This window comes from Mustela lutreola, chromosome 3, assembly GCF_030435805.1.
Source record: "Mustela lutreola isolate mMusLut2 chromosome 3, mMusLut2.pri, whole genome shotgun sequence".
NCBI classification, from domain to species: Eukaryota; Metazoa; Chordata; class Mammalia; order Carnivora; family Mustelidae; genus Mustela; species Mustela lutreola.
In genome coordinates this window covers 81,290,632-81,309,789 of record NC_081292.1, presented here as the reverse complement: position 1 = coordinate 81,309,789, position 19,158 = coordinate 81,290,632, and the positions used below count along the sequence as shown (strand labels likewise).

The following is a 19,158-nucleotide window of genomic DNA, read 5'->3' as shown; positions in this document are numbered from 1 at the left end:
TTTCAACAAATCATGTTGGGAATATTGGACAGCCAATATTGCAGAAGGATGAAACTGGACCATTTCTTTACACCGTATACAAAATAAACTCAAAATGGATGAAAAACCTAAATGTGAGATAGAAATCCATCAAAATCCTTGAGAAGAACACAGGAAGCAACCTCTGTCACTTTGGCCCCAACAACTTTTTGCTATACACGTCTTCAAAGGCAAAGGAAACAAAAGCAAAAAATGAACTATTGGAACCTCATGAAGATAAATCTTTTACACAGCAAAGGAAACAGTTGACAAAACCAAAATATGACCTACAGAATGGGAAAAGATATCTGTCTTATCAGTTAAAGGGCTAGTATTCAAAATCTGTAAAGAACTCCTCAAACTCAACACCCAAAGAGCAAATAACCCAGTCAAGAAATGGACAAAAGACATGAACAGATATTTCTCCAAAGAAGACATACAAATAGTCAATAAACACATGAAAAAATGCTCCATATCACTCAGCATCAGGGAAATACATATCAAAACCACAATAAGAGATAACCTCCACCAGTCAGAATGGCTAAAATTAGCAAATCCACAAACAACACATGTTGGAGAGGATGCAGAGAAGGGGGAACCTTCTTACACTGCTGGTGGGAATGCACGCTTATATGGCCACTCTGGAAAACAGTATGGAGGTTCCTGAAAAAGTTGAAAGTAGACCTACCCTATGACCCAGCAATTGCACTACTAGGTATTTATAACAAAGATACAAATGTACTAATTTAAAGGGGCACCTGCACTGCAATGTTTATAGTAGCAATGTCTGCAGTAGCCAAACTATGGAAAAAGCCCAGATGTCCATAAACAGATGAATGGACTAAAAAGATATGGAGTGTGTGTGTGTGTGTGTGTGTGTGTGTGTGTGTGTACACACAATGAAATACTACTCAGCCACCAAAAAATGAAATTTTGCCATTTGCAATGATGTTGATTGAACTAGAGGGTATTACGCTAAGTAAAATAAGTCAAATAGAGAAAGACATTTTTCAAATGATTTCAATTATATGTGGAATTTAAGGAACATAACAGAGGATCATATGGGAAGGAAGGGAATAATAAAACAAGATGAAATCAGAGAAGGAGACAAAGTGTAAGAGACTCTTAATTATAGTAAACAACTGAGGTTTGCTGGAGGAGAGAGGTAGAGGGATGGGTAACGGGGTGATGGGCATTAAAGAGGGCATTTGATGTAATGAGCACTGAGTGTTATATACAACTGATGAGTCATTCAACTCTACCTCAAAAACTAATAATACACTATGCTAATTAGATGAATTTAAATTAAATTTAATTTAATTGTAAAAGAAAATGAACATAGACAAAAACCTACAATAATCATTTACTTAATGGTGAAAGAGTAATTGTTTTCCTGTTTTTCCCCTTAGGTATGGAACAAGGCCAGGATGTCTACTTTCAGAACTCTGATTTAATGTACTGCTGGAAGTTCTAGCCAGTATCATATGGCAGGAAAAGGACATAGAAGAAATATGAATCAGCAAAGAAGAAATAAAACTGTTCCCATTTGTAGATGACATCAGTGTCTATTCAGATAATTCTAGAAATCTACCAAACACTTCAAAGAGAGCTTAGCAAGATTATAGGATACAAGATAAATGTAAAAAAAAAAATGGTATTATATATTCAAGCAATGAACATACAAACACAAAACTTTAAAAAAGAATACCTCTGACAATTTTTCAAAAATATTAAAATATTTATGTATAAATATAACAAAACATGCACGGTATGTGTATGCTGTAAAGTACAAACTGTTGATATAAGAAATCAAAGGTGATATAAATAAATGAAGAGGCACATCATATCTATGAATTGGAAGCCTCAAGATAGTAAAGATGTCATTTCTCCAAGAATTGATACCAGGTTTAATTCTCATCAAAATTCCAGAAAGATTTTTTTGGTGTGTGATATAAACAAGATCATTCTAAAATTTATATGGACATGCAAAGGAACTGAAATAGCTAAACAATTTTCAAAAAGAAGAATAAAGTGAGAAGAAACAACCTACTAGATCTTAAAGCTGATTAGTTAACTATAGTAATTAACACCATGTGATATTGGCATAGAGAACTACATCAATATAACAAAAAACACGATAATCTAATCATACAAATATGCCCAACTGATTCTGACAAAGGTGCAAAACAATTCAATGGAGGCCTTTTCAACAAATGGTGTTGGTCTATTGGGTACCCACAGGCAAAAAAAAAAAGAAAAAAGAAAAAAGAAAAAATGAGGCACAAACTAAGTCTTACATTTCATACAAAATTACTCAAAATGGACAACAAACAAAGTATAAAATGTAAAACTATAAAACTTAAAAAAAAATAGGAGAAAATCTTTGGAACATAGGACCAAGCAAAGAATTCTTAGCTTTTGTATTGAAAATATAATCCAAAGAAAAAAATGATAAACTGGATTCCATCATATTCAAAAATTTTTGTGTTGTGAAGACCATGTGGAGAGGATGCAATGACAAGTTTCAGATTAAGAGAAGATACTTATAAACCACATAGACAACATAGGATTAGTGTCTAGAATATACATAGAACCCCTGGAATTCAACAATAAAAAACCAAACAATTCAAATAGAAAATGAACAGAAGACAAGACATTGCACTGAAAAGGATATACAGAAGATAAATAGGCCTGTGAAAAGATGCTCAACATCACTAGTCATGAAGGAAATGCAAATTAAAACCACTATAAGGTGTCACTACACAACTGTCAGAATGGCTGGAATAAAAAATAGTGACAACACAAATCACAAGGAGGCAGGGAAATGGATCTCTCATGTATCACTGGTGGGAAATGTGAAATGGCAGAACCACTCTGGAAAAGAATTTAGGAATTTCCGTAACAATTTAAAGATGACACTACCATTCAATCCAGCAATTGCACTTTTGGGCATTTATCCCAGAGAAAAGCCAAACCTACTCTTCACACAAAAGCCTATACATGAATGTTTATAGCACCTTTACTAGTACTAACCAAAAATTAAAACCCAGATGTCCTTCAATAAATGAATGATTAAACAAGCTGTGGTCTATGTGGCATACTACTCAGCAGTAAAAAGAATAACTGACTAATGATTTGATAATCAAAAGAATTGATAACACATAAAATCTGGATGAATCTCCAAATAATTATGGTAAATGAAAAACACAGTCCCCAAAGTTTACATACTATATAATTCTATTTATATAACATTCTTGAGAAAATGGAATTATAGAAATAGAGAACAGTAGTTCCCAGGGTTTTACTAGGTGGAGTCTTCAGGTTGGTAATGAGTCTGGATCCCTTTGTGCTATTGCTTACAACTAAATGTGAATCTACAATTATTTCAAAATAAAAACTTTAAAATAAATCAACTATGTGTACATGTAAGGGAATAATACACACCAAACCCACATTAGTGGCAAATAGGATGGAGTTGAGAACAGATGGAAAAGAAAAAGAACAAACAATCTTTAAAACATATAGTAACATCAAAAATTTATTACAAAGTTGAAAATGTTCTACTCTTGAAGTGAGAACTGTATTTTGTTATATTCAAATCTTACCTTGTATTTGGATTTGCTAAAACTAAGGCTTATAGATTCCTGACAATGCATAGTGGACATCTCATGAGGACTAGTGACTCTAGGCAGTGACCTTTGTCATTCACCTGAAGGATCTTGAACACTTCATGTCATAGCCTTCATTATCTGATGTTCTCTATCTCTAACCTTGTTCACCTCCTGTCTTAATAACTACTCATTACCACCACTTACATGCCATCACTTTTAGTCGTTGAAAATATCTAATACTACATCCTACAGAAAAAATCCTCTCTCTCCTGCTCCATCATCTCCTCATTTTGATGCTATCTAGATTCCTAGAAACTTTCTTCTTCCCTCCTGTTGACGACCCCTGTCTAGTGTCATTCTCCCCTTTTCAGTTAGGATCCAAAGTTTCATCACCTCTACCACCTTCCTTCCCAAACTCTCAACTCCTTTGCCCCATTGTCTCTCTGTTCAACACACTGGCACTGTATTCTTCATGCCTGTCCTTCAAAAATATCTGGAGTGATCGTGTGTCCTGGTTTATCACAGACAAATTGTCTTTGTCGCTTCAAATCCTACTTAACAACAATTTTTTTAAAAAATCTCTCATCACACTCTTCTCCCACAAAATGTCAGCATTTCCTACACCAGAGGAAACAAACAAACAAACAAACAAAAAAAAAACCCAAAAAACAAAAAACAAAAGCAAGCCCAAACCAAACCCTCAGACTATTAATCCCTTGACTTCCTACACTCCTCTTTCATAGAGGTACTTCCCTATACAACCATTCCTAAATGCCCTTTCTCATCTGAAGTGAAGAAATGCCTCTTACCTTCTCTTTAAGGCAAACTGTTTCACTGAATTTTACAAATCCCATCCCATCTTGCCATCTGAGAAACCTTGAACCACCTTTACTCACTCGCATCTTTCTGCCTTCTTCCCTTCAGAAAACACCTCAGAATAATAGGCTTTTCCCCTTATTTTCCCATACCCCTACTCCATCTTTGCTGTTTGTCTTCACAAAGAAATGTCCTGGAAAAAATAGTTTCTGCATATCTGCCTCCCTGCCCCTTTGCACTGAAGCTTATTTCCTTTGATTTCATGAGAATTGTTCTTTGGGTCCTTAAATTTAGAATCTTAAAAAAAATCAGTCTTCATTGAATGTACCTGTTTGTACCTTTGATCCATTAAATCACTCTTTCCTTCTGAATATAATTCTTAGCTCTTGGGATTCTTTCTCCTCTGAGTTTCTGTGTCATACTGGGTATTTGTTATAGTACAATTTACAGCTTTTCTTTCTTCTGAATTATAAGGAAATTCCATCCTTGGGTCTCCTTTCTTCTCACTCAACACACCCCCTTGGTTCTAAATGACTTCATTCACAGCCATTGACTATATAACTTAGCTTTGTGCTCATAAACCAACCATCTTAGTCCAAACAAGCTTATTAAATACAACTTTTTCAAAACTGTACTCATTATCTCTCCACATTTGCTAATTTTTAATTAAATTTATTTATTTTTAATAAACATATAATGTATTTTTCCCCCAGGGGTACAGGTCTGTGAATTGCCAGGTTTACTAATTTCACAGCAATCATCATAACACATACTCTCCCCAATGTCCATATCCCCACCCCCCTCTCCCGTCCCCCCTCCCCACAGCAACAATCAGTCAACTTTTTGAGATTGAGTCTTTTATGGTTTGTCTCCCTCCCAATGCCACCTTCTTTCACTTTTCTTTTTCTTTTTCAACCCCCCAAGCCCCCCACATTGCATCTCCACTTCTTCATATCAGGGAGATCATATGATAGTTGTCTTTCTCCGCTTGACTTATTTCACTAAGCATAGTACCTTCTAGTTCCATCCACATCATTGCAAATGGCAAGATTTCATTTCTTTTGATGGCTGCATAGTATTCCATTGTGTATATAAACCACTTCTTCTTTATCCATTCATCTGTTGATGGACATCTAGGCTCTTTCCATAGTTTGGCTATTGTGGACATTGCTGCTATAAACATTTGGGTGCACATGCCCCTTTGGAGCACCATGTTTGTATCTTTAGGATATATACCCAGTAGTGCAATCACTGGGTAATAGGGTAGCTCTATTTTCAGTTTTTTGAGGAACCTCCACACGGTTTTCCAGAGAGGTTGCACCAGCTTGCCTTCCCACCAACAGTGTAGGAGGGTTCTCCTCTCCACGTCCTCTCCACAATCTGTCATTTCTTGACTTCTTAATTTTAGCCATTCTGACTGGTGTGAGGTGGTATCTCATTGTGGTTTTGATTTGTATTTTCCTGATGCCGAGTGATGTGGGGCATTTTTTCATGTGTCTGTTGGCCATCTGGATGTCTTCTTTGCAGAAATGTCTGTTCATGTCCTCTGCCCATTTCTTGATTGGATTATTTGTTCGTTGGGAGTTGAGTTTGCTAAGCTCTTTATAGATTTTGGATACTAGCCCTTTATCTGATATGTCATTTGCAAATATCTTCTCCCATTCTATCAGTTGTCTTTTGGTTTTGCTAACTGTTTCCTTTGCTTTGCAAAAGCTTTTGATCTTGATGAAATCCCAATAGTTCATTTTTGCCCTTGCTTCCCTTGTGTTTGGTGATGTTCCCAGGAAGAAGTTGCTTCAGTTGAGGTCAAAGAGGTTGCTGCCTGGGTTCTTCTCAAGGATTTTGATAGATTCCTTTCTCACATTGAGGCCCTTCATCCATTTTGAGTCTATTTTTGTGTATGGTATAAGGAAATAGTCCAATTATATTTTTCTACATGTGGCTGTCTAATTTTCCCAGCATCATTTGTTGAAGAGGCTGTCTATTTTCCATTGGACATACCTTCCTACTTTGTCAAAAGTTAGTTGACCATAGAGATGAGGGTCTATTTCTGGGCTCTCTGTTCTGTTCCATTGATCTATGTGTCTGTTTTTGTGCCAATACCATGCTGTCTTGATGATGACAGCTTTGTAATAAAGATTGAAGTCTGGAATTGTGATGCCACAAATTTTGGCTTTCTTTCTCAATATTCCTTTGACTATTTGAGGTCTTTTCTGGTTCCATATAAATTTTAGGATTCTTTGTTCCATTTCTTTGAAAAAAATGAATGGAATTTTGATGGGGATTGCATTAAATGTGTAGATTGCTTTAGGTAACATAGACATTTTCACAATATTTTTTCTTCCAATCCATGAGCATGGAACATTTTTCCATTTCTTTGTGTCTTCTTCAATTTCTTTCTTCCTCAATTTCTTGGTACTTTATAGTTTTCTGAGTATAGATTCTTTGCCTCTTTGGTTATCTAGGTATCCTATAGTTTTGGGTGCAACTGTAAATGGGATTGACTCCTTACTTTTTCTTTCTCCTGTCTTGTTAGTGTAAAGAAATGCAACTGATTTCTGTGCCTTGATTTTATATCCTGACACTTTACTGAATTCCTGTACAAGTTCTAGCAGTTTTGGAGTGGAGTCTTTTGGGTTTTCCACATATGCTATCATATCATCTGCAAAGAGTGATAGTTTGACTTCTTCTTTGCTGATTTGGATGCCTTTAATTTCTTTTTGTTGTCTGATTGCTGAGGCTAGGACTTCTAGTACTATGTTGAACAGCAGTGGTGATAACGGACATCCTTGCTGTGTTCCTGACCTTAGTGGAAAAGCTTTCAGTTTTTCTCCATTGAGAATGATATTTGAGGTGGGTTTTTCATAGATGGCTTTGATAATATTGAGGTATGTGTCCTCTATCCCTACACTTTGAAGAATTTTAATCAGGAAGGGATGCTGCACTTTGTCAAATGCTTTTTCAGCATCTATTGAGAGTGTCATTTTGTTCTTGTTCTTTCTTTTATTAATGTGTTGTATCACATTGATTGATTTGTGGATGTTGAACCAACCTTGCAGCCCTGGAATAAATCCCACTTGGTCGTGGTGAATAATCCTTTTAATGTACTGTTGGATCCTATCAGCCATTTTGGTGAGAATTTTCGCATCTGTGTTCATCAAGGATATTGGTCTGTAGTTCTCTTTTTTGATGGGATCCTTGTCTGGTTTTGGGATCAAGGTGATGCTGGCCTCATAAAATGAGTTTGGAAGTTTTCCTTCCATTTCTATTTTTTGGAACAGTTTCAGGAGAATAGGAATTAGTTCTTCTTTAAATGTTTGGTAGAATTCCCCTGGGAAGCCATCTGGCCCTGGACTTTTGTTTATTTGGAGATTTTTGATGACTGTTTCAATCTCCTTACTGGTGATGGGTCTGTTCAGGTTTTCTATTTCTTCCTGGTTCAGTTGTGGTAGTTTATATGTCTCTAGGAATGCATCCATTTCTTCCAGATTGTCGAATTTGTTGGCATACAGTTGCTCATAGTATGTTCTTATAATTGTTTGTATTTCTTTGGTGTTGGTTGTGATCTCTCCTCTTTCATTCATGATTTTATTTATTTGGGTCCTTTCTCTTTTCTTTTTGATAAGTCTGGCAAGGGGGTTGTCAATCTTATTAATTCTTTCAAAGAACCAGCTCTTAGAGCTCAGGGTCCTGCTCTTCAGTGCACCCTCAGAGAAAAACACCCAACCACCGCGGTCTCCCTGGCCTCTGGTCACACTTGTAGGAAAGCACTCAATCAGTTGCACTTGGAGAAAAGCGCCCTGTTGTTTCCGTCTCCGTGGCCTCCAGCCGCACTCCGAGCTCACCCAGCCTGTGACTGGTTCAAGGTAACCCCGAGCTGAGAACTCACTCTTCTGCTCTGTGGCTGTAGCTGGCTTCCCCGCTCTAATACCTGCAAGCTCTGAGACACTCAGATACCCCTGGTCCTTCTGTGACCCCATGGGACATGGGGTTATGCTGACCCCCTATGGGCTTCACCCCGGTTTAGCCTCTGGAGTGATGTCCCTGAGTGGAACAGACTTTTAAATGTCCCGATTTTGTACTCCATTGCTCCGCCGCTTGCCAGGAGCCCCCCCCCACCCCCCCACCCCCGTCTATCTTCCCGTCACTTTGGATTCATTTCTTCCCAGGTCCTACCTTTCAGAAAGGGATCAATTTTCTGTTTCTAGAATTGTTGCTCTTCTTCTCTTTGATTTCCCATTGGATTTGTAGGTGTTCGCAATGGTTAGATAAGCTATCTAGCTGATCTCCTGCTTCCCTGATGTCATCTTAGCCTGCTACTTCTCTGCCATCTTGACTCCTCCCTCTCCCCATTTGCTAATTTACCTGTCCTTTTTTGCTATTGAACTAGAAATTTCTTCGTATATTACAAATTTTAAAAAAGTCAGTTATGTACAGTGCAAATATCTTTGATTTTTTTTAATGAATGAAAGATACAAATTGTAATGTAGATGACTTTATCAATCTTTTTTTATACAATAATTTTTATATTTTGATTTAAAAATCCTTCTGTACTACCATTATAAAAATCTCATTTTTATTCATAAATATTTAAATATTTGTTTCTTAATATTAAAGTTATTTTTTAACCTGGAATTTATTTTCGAGTATAGTTAAAGTGAAGATTCATTTCATGGTTTCCCTGTGACCAGTTGCCTATTATTATTATTAAGGACATCTACTTTCTGTAGATGAATAGTGCCACAACTGTAATTAATATTGTCTTTCTTTTTGTTCCATAGGCCAATTTATCAATCCCTATGTCAATAAAACAATATGTTAATTATGATAGATTGATAACCTCTTGCTATTAGATTATCCTAGTCATTCTTAAATCTTCGCTCATTTATATACAGTTTTAATCAACATTTCATTTTCTACCAAAAACCCTTCCAGGATTTCCACCAGAATTGCGCTGACCTACAAATCAGTATTGGAAGGACTAACATCTTTACAGAAGGATTTGTCTTCTCAATTCCTTCCAACAGCGTTTTGTTCCTACAAGTTCTTCAATATCTTTGGTTAGATTTATTTGTTTGTTTTAGATTTCATTTTATTCTAGTAAGAACATTTACCATATAGCTACCTTCTTAAAAAATTATTGCTTACAAATCAAAGGTTATACATTTTCACTTAAGCAAAATGAAGAAGTTACGCAGATATTCAGTACACTATCATGTGTACAATCAACAAAATATGTTGTTAGATTTATTTTTAAAAAATTTATACTTTCTTGCTATTAAGAAGTATTATTTTAAAAATAAAATTAGGTATTCTATTTGTTGCTGACATGTAGAAAGAAAAATATTTTTACTTATTAATGTTAACTAATAAACTTGCCAAATTCATTATTTCTGATAGTATATTTTAAATGTTTCTGAATTATGTGAGGAAATTCTATTATGTATAAATAATAAAATCATATGCATTCTTTATAAATTCATAACTTTTGTTTCCATTTCTTTTCTTTTTGCATAGGCTAGGAACTTCCATTATAGTGTTGAGGAAATACAGTCTTCTTTCTATTCCCAAAGGAAATATTTCTAACATTTTATCTTGAAAAACACCATTTTCAAAAATATTATCCAAATTACTTATAGAAAGTTCTTTAAAATCATTGCTAAGATCTTGAACAGATGAATAGATGAAAATTTTAATAATGAATAGATGAAAAATTTAATCAAATGTTTTGTCTAGCTCTATTAAAATAATATTAATCCATTAATCTATTAATGTCATTGAATTCAGTAGGTCAATATTTTCTATAGGGATTATTCTGAATTTTTTTCTCATAATATTCTTTATTAGATAAAGTTGGGAACTATTCCCTGTTCTATTCTCTGTAATAGTTTGTATAAGACTGAATTGATCTTAGACATTTAGAGAATTTGTCCACAAAATAACTGCCAGATTTTTTATTCTTTATTTATCTTTTATTTAAATAATTTCTAACACCATCTTTTTCACCTTTTTGACTGAAACTTATTACCATACTTTTTTAAAAATTTTTTGCTACCTATCCCTGATATTTTGCCAGGTACACAGAATATTATACTACTTTAATCAAATAATAACTCTCTTAACTGTTATTGCAATGTTAGCTAGCATTTAATTATGTGATTTTTATTCAGTGCCACATGATAGTATTTATTATTATTAATATGTAATACAGAAAATATTTTAATATTTCCTACATGGTCAGCAGTTTGTTTACCTTTGAATTTTATTTTGAATATCAGTCATTCTTTAAAGTTCTTTCTTTTCCTTAGGAATTTCCTTTAGAAATTTCCTTAAAGTAATATTATAGTGGATAAACATTTTGTTTACTGAAAATATCTTTATGAAGCCCTTGTTCTTGAAAGGCCAATAGTTATACAATACCATATTTACTGTTATTTTTCTTGAGACACTTTGAAGGTTTTTTAAGATTTTTTTGAGTTGATAGAGAGAGAGCAAGAGCAGGGGGAGGAGCAGGGAGAACCAAGCTCCCCACTGAGCAGGGAGCCAAATGAGATACTTGATCCCAGCACCCTGGGATCAGGATCTGAGCCAAAGGCAGACATTTAACTGACTGAGCCACCCATATACCCCAAGACAGTTTGAAGTTTTGATTCCAACATATTGTGGCTCCTATTTCTCCTGATATGAAATCTATTGTTAATTCAATTGATATAAGTGATTTGCCTTTCCTTTCTAACCAATAATACCACTGATGTGAACTACCCATTGAGTGAAGGAATCATATCACCAGAGAGTATGGAATAACCAACTGTGAGAAGAAACAACTGGCTAAAAGGCCACAAGCTGAAACTCCTTCACCCATACCAGGGAAATGAGCAGTAAGGGAACCTCAGTATGACCTCTGAATAAAATGCATATAATGCTAGAGAACTAGCCATGCAGAGATCCCTGATGACCAGAAAAGACCTCATAGCAACAAAAAGAGAGGGTCACCTTGCCATTGGCTTCCCATTAGTGAACCTGTCCCTTCCTCTCCATTCCTTCAGGGCCATCACTAAGCAGGAAGAACTGAAAGATTAAAAAGAAGAAAGTATACCAAAAACAAACAAACAAACCAAAAAAACAAAACAAAACAAAACAAAAACCCTAAACCTTGCCCTTTCCCAGTCCCTGCACTCACATGGACACCCCAATCTACTAGAGTCATCTGCCCCAGCCTGCACTGAGAGAAGGCCAGGGAAAGAACTACATCTATACTGTGAGACTTAAATATTGAAAAGAGATGGAGCCTTGTGATTTGGGAGCATAAGTGTGGCATTTCCAGTTTTTATCAAAAAAGTGGTCCAACAGCAACAAGGAGGATAAAAATCAGAAACATACTGCTAGTGTTGCTTATAAAACTACCAGCTTCATTTTCAGCAACATTGGGGAAGCACTAAAGCTGACTCCACCAAAAAAAGGTGGAGGGAGGGCTACCTAAAACAGAGAAGATCAAGTAGAGATGTGTGTGGAAGAGGATATGACACGATCTCAAGAAGGGCCAGGCACATACATTTCCTGACTAGAAAGACATTTCCAGAACAAAATCTGCATCATAGGCACACAGTGCTATTTTTTATATGTGTACCCAGTTAGTTCCAAAGGATTACATAATTATCTTTTCTTCACTCAAAGAAAATGCCAGCCTTTTCTTATATGACATTCCCATATGAAAGGGAATCAATTTATAGATTATATATTTTGTTATAATGTACTATCTGGGTAGTTTTAATTTATGTAGCTTTATTATGTATTGTATAATTTAGCATGATGAGTCCTCTTTAATTGTGGTTCCTTTTCAGAATTTTCCCGGTTATTCTTTGTCTCTTGGCTAATTGTAATGATTTGTCTCTCCAAATATATATTAAGTGATAATAACGACGGCAGTAATATTTTCTTTAGTGAAAATATTTATGGTATTTCTCTATTAAGCAGGATTATGGCTAATGAGTTCAATAAAGCAAGAGTAATTTATAATAAATTCTAAAAATTCATTAAAATATATAAAAGGAAAACTATCTTATATGTCTGTCTATGCAAAAAATCCTGGAATGTAAATCTATTTTATCATGTTGAAGAGATGTTTGTTCAAACCTATGTTAATTGAGAGTTTCTAATGAAAATAAATGTTTAATTTTATCAAATGTCTTTTTAGCATCTATAGAAAGAATCCTGATTTTTCTTCTGAAATTTATTAATATGATAAATTATATTAATAGCTTTCCTATTATTACACTATCTTTTGCTTTCTTTTTTTTTTTAAAGATTTTATTTATTTATTTGATAGAGAGACAGTGAGAGAGAGCGTGAACGAGGAGAAGGTCAGAGGGAGAGACTCCCCATGGAGCTGGGAGCCCGATGTGGGACTCGATCCCAGGACTCCAGGATCATGACCTGAGCTGAAGGCAGTCGTCCAACCAATTGAGCCACCCAGGCGCCCTCTTTTGCTTTCTTGAATAAAAACTACTTAAGTATGGACTAATATTTTTTCATGTGCTACTTGTTTTTGATTTATAATTACATTTATTTATTTACACTATTGGATTTTTTGCATAGATGTGCAAGATATTTTTCCTTTATATATTTAAAGAACTCTTAGGATTTTTTATCAAGCTTAGGTTTGTTTTACTAAAAAATATTTTTAGTGTGTTTATTATTTTCTAATTCCTGAAGCAATATGAATAGCATCAGAATTTTTGTTATTTACAGATGTGGCAGTTTTCCTTGGGAAACCACTGGCCACATGCTCTTAGTGGAGAGAGCTCTTTCACAAATTTAATATTCAGAATAATTATCAGTCTATTCCGCTATGCTAGAGAGTAACAGCCAGCTATCTGTACTCCTGTGTTCTTTGGCAACTTTTTTCTTCCCTACTATATTCTGTTTATATTTCTATCTCTTCTGAAGTTAGTTTTTTTTTTTTTTTAAGATTTTATTTATTCCTTTGACAGAGACAGATCAGAAGTAGGCAGAGAGGAAGGCAGAGAGAGGAGGAAGCAGGCTCCCTGCCAAGCAGAGAGCCCGATGTGGGACTCGATCCCAGGACCCTGAGATCATGACCTGAGCTGAAGGCAGAGGCTTTAACCCACTGAGCCACCCAGGCGCCCCTGAAGTTAGTTTTAATTAAATATGTTTCTATAAAATTAATAGCTCCATCAAATGTTTGTGTATATACTTGCATATGCTTGAGCAAAATATTAGTAGAAAAAATAAAATTATTGCTTAGCTAATAAAAGAATCATCTCTGGAGTGAATATACATTGTTCATAATGCAGCAAGGGACATAAAGGGTAGACAAGAGAGAGGCAAGTAAAATGAGGTGGCAACAAAGAGTTTAAAGAGATTAAAAAGAAAAATTAAAGATCTAGAAATCAGGCAAAGAAGATCCAACAAATGATGTTACTCAAAAACATTAACTTCAGGAGCACTACACTTAAAAATTATTGAGAAGCTCAAAGAACTTTTATTTATGTTGATTATATGTATCTATGTTCACTATATTAGAAATTAAATCTGAGAACTCTAAATTTTACCTATTCAAAAATTACAGTTATAAATTCATACAGTTTTCAAATAAATAATACAATTTTATGAACATTAATTAATTTTCCAAAAATAAAACTACTGAGTGGAGTAGCATATTGTTCTACACTTTTGCAAATCCCAATAATTGCATAACTGCTTTTCAGTTCAATCTCTTGCAATTGGTCATTTTAGTTGAAGTATATGAATAAAATATGGCCTCACAAAGATAAGTATTTGCAAAATGTAGGGATATTTTAAAAGTTTTTTCAGGTAATTGTGAAAAATCTTTGATACTATATCAAAATTTAACAACTGATAGCTTCTTTTTGCCAATTTCTTTCATGACGCATCTACCAGAGAGTCAAGATTTAATAAAAGTAGTATTTTCCCCATTTTATCGGTAACATTGTAAACAAAATTACTTTTTTCCCCCACACTACAAGGGAATAATATATGAATTACTAGTACAATTTGGAGCCACTGCTTTGGTTCATGCTAAGGTTCAGCACCTTTATCCACCATTGTCTTGGTACATCAAGGCAAATGTCAACCTAGTAGAAAAGGCAAACAAGATCTTGATATTATTATGAGATTGTTTTAATCCAAAAACCCCATGAAAAGTTCTTGCATACTTCAGTACACACAAAATGGGGCCTGCAAAACATTGTCAGGGGTGCTAGTAAAAAATATTGTTAATAATTTCAGAGATAAAATAGTTCCATCTGTTATATGTTTACTTGAATTCATTAACTCCTCCATTCCCACAGTCACAGAGGTTCAGGTCACCTAGTATATATACTCAGCTATATAATAGAGTTAATGGTTTATTTTTAGAGTTTCTTCACCTCAACATTTGCCTGGTCATTTTCGGCTGATTAATATCCTACATAATATATCTGGCCAACAAGTGGAAAGTTCCATGGCCTATAGTCAAGATATGATATATTCTAACTCAACCAACAATCCCAACTACTTCTTCCCTATGGCCCTCTTCCCCACTCCATTCACATAGTTCATGTTCAACATGTAGGGCTCTATGTTTGCTAAAATAACTTATTTGTTTCCACATTTTTGCTTATTGCTAATAATATTTTAACTATGGATATTTGATAAATTTATCAAATTCCTCCACATTTGTCAACTATCAGATTGAATGGCACATTCTAATATTAATTTCAACAGTAGCATCTTATAAAGCTTACAGAGTGGATGAAACAAACCCTCCTTGGGGAAGAGGCATGCTTCTAAATTGAGATCTAGAGGGTCAGTGGGGGACACTTGTGTAAAGATGTAACAATGAAGCAAAAAGAGGACAAAACTAAGACCATTAACTTCAACATCGTCATGCTATATTTTATTTGACTACAATATGTTGGTTTAATATGCCCTCCTTTTTAAAAAAGTATTAATGTAAGGGTGCCTGGGTGATGCAGTTGGTTGAATATCTGACTCTTGGTTTGGGCTCAGGTCATGATTTCAGGATTGTGAAATCAAGCCCCAAGTCAGGCTCCATGCCCAGTGTAGAGTCTGCTTGAGTTTCTCTCTCTACCTCTGCACCATGCCCCAGCATTCTCTCTCTCCCACTCTCTTTGTCACTCTCAAATGAATAAATAAATCTTAAAAAAAGGATATTAATGCAAAAACCTCCTGATTTTTAAATTAGTTGAATTAGTTGAAAACCAATTCAAAAGCAATTTTAAACATTCTGCAGAGCAGATTTCAGCCTTTCCTTTAAGAAAGAATGACCCAAAGATAATGAGGTTTTCCAAGAGCATGGCAGTTCCCTTCAACTTTCAAGTTTTTTTTTTTTTTTCAAATCTTCCCATGCACTTCAGCTGCTACTTGACTACTTTCCCTCTTCATAGAACCTTAACTTGATCAAATAAATAAATAATAACAATCACTTGATATGTTAAAAATATGGTGGGAAAGGAATCAATACTGGATTGTACATAGATATTAGTTCAGTGTAATCTTATGTCTATGTCTCAGCATCACTGAATATTTCAAAATTACTAGTATTTCTTTTTACATTTATATTTCTACCTCTGGCTGATCTTTGTCTCTATGTTTTATATGCTCTTATCTAAATATGTGTTATATGCTCTTTTTTTTTTTAATTTTTTATTTTTTATAAACATATATTTTTATCCCCAGGGGTACAGGTCTGTGAATCACCAGGTTTACACACTTCATAGCACTCACCAAATCACATACCGTCCCCAATGTCCATAATCCCACCCCCTTCTCCCAAAACCCCTCCCCCCGGCACCCCTCAGTTTGTTTTGTGAGATTAAGAGTCACTTATGGTTTGTCTCCCTCCCAATCCCATCTTGTTTCATTTATTCGTCTTCTACCCACTTAAGCCTCCATGTTGCATCACCACTTCCTCATATCAGGGAGATCATATGATAGTTGTCTTTCTCTGCTTGACTTATTTCGCTAAGCATGATACGCTCTAGTTCCATCCATGTTGTTGCAAATGGCAAGATTTCATTTCTTTTGATGGCTGCATAGTATTCCATTGTGTATATATACCACATCTTCTTGATCCATTCATCTGTTGATGGACATCTAGGTTCTTTCCATAGTTTGGCTATTGTGGACATTGCTGCTATAAACATTTGGGTGCATGTGCCCCTTTGGATCACTACGTTTGTATCTTTAGGGTAAATACCCAATAGTGCAATTGCTGGGTCATAGGGCAGTTCTATTTTCAACATTTTGAGGAACCTCCATGCTGTTTTCCAGAGTGGCTGCACCAGCTTGCATTTCCACCAACAGTGTAGGAGGGTTCCCCTTTCTCCGCATCCTCGCCAGCATCTGTCATTTCCTGACTTGTTGATTTTAGCCATTCTGACTGGTGTGAGGTGATATCTCATTGTGGTTTTGATTTGTATTTCCCTGATGCCGAGTGATATGGAGCACTTTTTCATGTGTCTGTTCACCATCTGGATGTCTTCTTTGCAGAAATGTCTGTTCATGTCTTCTGCCCATTTCTTGATTGGATTATTTGTTCTTTGGGTGTTGAGTTTGCTAAGTTCTTTATAGATTCTGGACACTAGTCCTTTATCTGATATGTCGTTTGCAAATATCTTCTCCCATTCTGTCAGTTGTCTTTTGATTTTGTTAACTGTTTCCTTTGCTGTGCAAAAGCTTTTGATCTTGATGAAATCCCAGTAGTTCATTTTTTCCCTTGCTTCCCTTGCCTTTTGCGTTGTTCCTAGGAAGATGTTGCTGCGGCAGAGGTCGAAGAGGTTGCTGCCCGTGTTCTCCTCAAGGATTTTGATGGATTCCTTTCGTACATTGAGATCCTTCATCCATTTTGAGTCTATTTTTGTGTGTGGTGTAAGGAAATGGTCCAATTTCATTTTTCTGCATGTGGCTGTCCAATTTTCCCAGCACCATTTATTGAAAAGGCTGTCTTTTTTCCATTGGACATTCTTTCCTGCTTTGTCGAAGATTAGTTGACCATAGATTTGAGGGTCTATTTCTGGGCTCTCTATTCTGTTCCATTGATCTATGTGTCTGTTTTTGTGCCAGTACCATGCTGTCTTGATGATGACAGCTTTGTAATAGAGCTTGAAGTCCGGAATTGTGATGCCACCAACGTTGGCTTTCTTTTTCAATATCCCTTTGGCTATTCGAGGTCTTTTCTGGTTCCATATAAATTTTAGCATTATTTGTTCCATTTATTTGAAAAAGATGGATGGTACTTTGATAGGAATTGCATTAAATGTGTAGATTGCTTTAGGTAGCATAGACATTTTCACAATATTTATGATACTCTCAATAGATGCTGAAAAAGCATTTGACAAAGTACAACATCCCTTCCTGATCAAAACTCTTCAAAGTGTAGGGATAGAGGGCACATACCTCAATATCATCAAAGCCATCTATGAAAAACCCACCGCAAATATCATTCTCAATGGAGAAAAACTGAAAGCTTTTCCGCTAAGGTCAGGAACACGGCAGGGATGTCCATTATCACCACTGCTATTCAACATCGTACTAGAGGTCCTAGCCTCAGCAGTTAGACAACAAAAGGAAATTAAAGGCATCCAAATCGGCAAAGAAGAAGTCAAATTATCACTCTTCGCAGATGATATGATACTATATGTGGAAAACCCAAAAGACTCCACTCTAAAACTGCTAGAACTTATACAGGAATTCAGTAAAGTGTCAGGATATAAAATCAATGCACAGAAATCAGTTGCATTTCTCTACACCAACAGCAAGACAGAAGAAAGAGATATTAAGGAGTCAATCCCATTTACAATTGCATCCAAAACCATAAGATACCTAGGAATAAACCTAACTAAAGAGACACAGAATCTATACTCAGAAAACTATAAAGTACTCATGAAAGAAATTGAGGAAGACACAAAGAAATGGAAAAATGTTCCATGCTCCTGGATTGGATAAATATGTGTTATATGCTCTTATCTAAATATGTGTTACTGCTGAATTTAGATCTACTACATCAAAACAAATTATAGCAATTTTATGGAGAAATCTAGGAAATTATGTTTAAATGCAAAACAATCCTAAAAATTCAGTTTAGGAAATATATATATATATCATAAACCAGTAACTAAGAAGAAATTTCAAGAGTACCTAATAACAACCATTTTTCATCCTTACATTGGAACTTTCTTTAAAAATTTAAATCTTGAGTTTTCTTTCTTTCTTTCTTTCTTTCTTTCTTTCTTTCTTTCTTTCTTTTTTTACATGTCAGTTGATGATATATTATTGACAAATAACCCAACCTCATACCAGAATATTACTATTTATGATAAACAATGATAAACAATACTATTTATGATACTGTATTTCATGATGCGTCTGGAGAAAAGTGTCTGCAGTATATTACCAATACCCCTCAGCATAAAAGATACATCACTATAAGACCAAAATTCAAACGATCAGGTGTGAGAAATTTATCTTTCTGTGAGCTAGTCTTTGCAGGTAAGGCTAATTATCTGGTTCAGAAAAAAATGTAAGAAAACACAAAATGATATTTTTTGGAAGAAAACATGATATTAATAATTAACATTAATAGAAATAAAATCCTCAAGTTGAAAAGAGACTTATTGGAAGAGAGTTGTAAAATTTGCAATTTCTTAGATCCTATAAAATAAAAAAACTA

The 19,158-nt window shown here is 35.0% G+C and overlaps 1 protein-coding gene across 3 annotated transcripts in view; it reads right to left on the bottom strand.

Annotated features, from left to right (window-relative positions):
- The window catches only part of PXDNL (peroxidasin like), a 520,865-nt gene that overhangs the window by 130,874 nt on the left and 370,833 nt on the right, over positions 1-19,158 (bottom strand). The window lies entirely within an intron of this gene.